Source organism: Octopus sinensis, unplaced genomic scaffold (assembly GCF_006345805.1).
Source record: "Octopus sinensis unplaced genomic scaffold, ASM634580v1 Contig16893, whole genome shotgun sequence".
NCBI lineage: Eukaryota > Metazoa > Mollusca > Cephalopoda > Octopoda > Octopodidae > Octopus > Octopus sinensis.
This window is the reverse complement of record NW_021834656.1, coordinates 20,001-24,203: the sequence shown is the minus strand read 5'-3', so window position 1 is coordinate 24,203 and position 4,203 is coordinate 20,001.

Sequence of the window (4,203 nt, the reverse complement as noted above, 5' to 3'; positions counted from 1 at the left end):
TGATGCTTTTAAAAGATTTATTGTATCCATTGACTTCCACCATGACCACAAATTCTGTAATATTGGAGAAAATTATAATCTATTAAGTCACCCGAGTTCATTACTGGTACATTTTCTTATTGAAACCGGAAAGAATTTACCTTAGTGAGATTAGTCTGCATATATTTTTATCATTGCCAAGGTACTTTTTATTAAAAAAAGATTGATTCTGTTTTCCGGACCTTATATTCTGGTGACCTTTGTTTTGAGATCTTTACATTTGGATAAGTTTTGCGCCTCTTTTAAAGATAGATTACCGTGGTCTCGGAGAGATATACCGATGAAGAGATATATCTTTTCTTGGTTATCCTTGATAAAAATATCGGTTCGGTTAGTCTTTATATCTCTACCCCAGTGTTTGGTTGCTTTGTCCTTCGTGGAAATCTTTCCTCTGTACCAACTATTTATTATTATTAACAAGATCATTAAAAATATATGGCAAAATATATATATATATATATATATATATATATATAAACATACATATACATACAAATATATGCATCCATATATGGTGCGGTGAATAAACAATATGTTGTCTAAATTACGCAAAAAGGAAAATAACACTGACATCTCAATTTAATAAATATATTTACCAAAATTACATAAAAATATCTTGAAAAACTAAAGAGTAAATTTATTCAATAAAATCGTCATTGGCTTCAACCACGGCCTCCAGACGACTTCGGAATCTCCTGCTACTCTTCTGAACGGTTTCCTTGTTTAAGTTGGTGAATGCACCAAAATCTTTGCCTTCATTTCATTTTTGGTGTTAGAATGAGCTTTTTGGTCTCTCTCTCAACTGCGCCACACACATAATAGTTAAGTGAGTTGCAGTTTAGGGACTTAAGTGGCCAGATGTTAGGGGTGATATGGTCACAGAAATTGTCTGAGAGTTATGACTGGGTTCTCCTGCTTGTGTGGCATGGTGCAGTGTCCTATCGCCAGATATAGGGTCTTACAGCAGCCTCCGTCTTGACCCAGGCCAGCGCTACTTTCTCCAAGCACTTCATGTAGGCCTCTTTGTCAAGTCTGAGGCCGTGCGGGAAGATGAATGGAGGCATAACGTCGCCATCACTAGTGATCGCTCCAAACACCAAGATGCTGACTGGATGTTTGATTTTTATCACTCTCGGTACATGTCCTCAGATTGTTAGTCCAACACAAATCCATTTTTACATCTAGGATGAAGTGGTTCATAATAACCAAGCTTTTATTCCTTCGTCCTGCCAGCATGTAAGGCCTTACGGGGTGCTTTCGCTCTGATGGCAAAGCTCTGTGCGTCGATGAAGAACACAAGCCATCGCATTGCAACAAGGCTCGGACTTTGTGATGGTTTTCCTAATGTGAAAAGTTTGACTCTGGGAGATTTATTTGCTATGCAGCGAGCTGGCAGAATCGTTGTTAAAACGCTGGGCTAAGTGCTTACGGGCATTTCGTCCGATCATACGTCCTGAGCTCAAACACCACGGAGACGGACTTTGCCTTTCATCCTTCCAAGGTCGATAAAATAAGTATCAGTTGAGCACAGGGGTCGGTGTAATCGACTTAACTACTTCTGGATATAAGCATAAAAACAGCATCCCCTCTGCCTAACCATATCGAACCAATGTTACAGATTAGGCTCATCAAACCAGTATGATCCCAAGCTCAAATTCGAGGCCCCTGTATTGGACCGTGATTGGTGGAGAGAACCTGCTGAGGCCTTCGCCCTGTCTGCTTTCTTTTTGCTTCTTGCTTCGTGCTGTAATTTGTTGGGACTGGGGTCATCTGAGGTTAGTGGTTTCGGAAACGTTATCATGCGTAAAGCGGACCAGGTCCACCAGTGCTCTCTATCATTGGCGGTGCCGTGCAAGTCCCTCTGCATCCTCCAAGATAACGCCGAGCCTCTGGATACCTTTCCTAATCACGTCCAAACTTCTGGTTGGGCTGCCACGAGACCTCTTCCAGCCCGCAGCTGCTGCACCGAATGGAAGTCATACAATGGAGTGAAAATAAGCAATCCAATCCAATCCAATTTATGATACCCGGATAAGTTTCCATGTGGAGTTAGCATTATTGTTGATTCGAGCCCGCTAGCTGGTATCTTACGTAAATCTTTTCTTTAATATACTGGGGTTGACCAATTTTTTTGTGAGTGAAGTCTATCGCTATTTCTTACAGCTCTGTATTTAAAACAATTTCGTCAACAAACTTGATTTATCGAAGGAAAATATTATATAAACAAAGAAAATTTGAAAGAATAAAATGAACTTAAAAAAACACTACAGAAGCGAGAAAATATAAAATTCTTCAATAAAACCCAAATATATTCCTTAATGTACATCACTGAAATATCAACAAACAGAGCTTTTATCACGAGAAACTTAAATAAACTGTTATTAGAAAAATACACAACGAAGCTGGTGACACGTGGAAAAACTTGAGATAATTAAGTCGAATAACTATATGAGTTATTACCAAAAGAAACATCCCGTTGAGCTTCGAAGCAAACCACGAAATAAGCATCCGATATTTATAATATATCTAAATAATACGATTGCTTGCTAAAAGATGTGGTGGTTTTGGTAAGTGTGTTCAGATGCAGGTTACATCTGGTACTTGATGTCATTTAGAAGTGGTTTTCTTTGTCTTTTATGTTATTTTATTTCTACTAATCTGTTGAATTTTAAGTATAAGAACATAACCAAATGGGTTTGCAAGTTCGGGGAAAGATGCAGATGATTAAATCGACTGATTTTTCTACTTGGTTGGTACATAAATAACAATTAGAAAATATACAGTAATAATTTATAATCAGTAGTTTCGTATAACAACAGCATTGGGAATTAGTGTCTAAGGCAGAAACCATAAAGGAAAAAGAAAGAAAGAAAGAAAGGATTATATATTTTCAATAATATTGCTGCGTGGTAAGAAGTTTGCTCTGCAACCACATAGTTCCAGGTTCAGTCCCAGTGCGTGGCACCATGGTCAAGTGTCTTCGGCAATAGCCTCGACACAACCAAAGCATTTTGAGTGAATTTGGTAGACGGAAACCGAAAGAAGCCCGTTGCATGTATGTATGTATATATATATATATATATATATATATATATATTGATGTGGTGTATTTGTATGTGTGTGTGTGTATGTTTGTATGTGTGTGTGTGTGTGAATGAGTGTGTCTTGGTTTATGTGTTTAACCCTCATCACCGCCTGACAATGGGCTTCGGTGTATTTGCATCACTGTAACCTAGCGGTTCGGCGAAAACTAACCAATAGAATAAGTACCAGGCTTTAAAACAATATATACTTTAGATCGATTCATTCGATTAAATATTCTTCAAGACGGTGCCCCGGCATGGCTGCAGACTAATGACTGAAACAAGATAAAGATAAAAAATAAAATTATATTAGATATCACAAGCATCGATTTGATTTAGGGTAAACTTCATTGTTATATAACCTATCCCGTTAGCGCTAAGTCGCCGACGACTTAACAAACTTATTATATCGATATAACAGACTCGGTAAGTGTGGAAGTGTGTGGCAGACTTTCTCCGCTATAAACTATATCTCGTACGACCGGCAAGCGGCAAGCAATAGATGTTATTCGTGTCTCCTCATAGGTAGAGAAGGAATGTTTGCCGATAATTAGAACGTTTCATGTTTCACACGGCGATTTCTAATTACTGACAAGAATGGCTTTCATCGATAAATCGCCATTTTTTTTTCAATGCAATTTTGAAAGAATTTCACACAATACTTTGATTTAAGAATTGTTTGGCACTAATTTCAATTTGTAATGAACTTCTTTTGTAGTTTTTCGCTGTACATGTTTTTCTGAGTAGATGTATGCCTGCATGTTTGTCTGTACGTTTGTATGATTTTATATCGTAAGCTATTTACATGCAAGTATAAGCGAGCAATGTATGTATATAAATAGTTACAGAAAATACACATACGTATATTTTGATTTACAAATATTTGCATAACACACACGCGCACATACACACATATAGTAAGTGTATTTGTGTGTGTAAGGTATCTTTACATGAACTCGGCGTTTATTATATGTGAATAAGTATGCGTGTACCAGTTCGTGTTATCATCTTGGAGTTATTAATGTGCAATATATATGTGTATATTTATGTGTGGAGATGTATATATATACACGCGTATGTG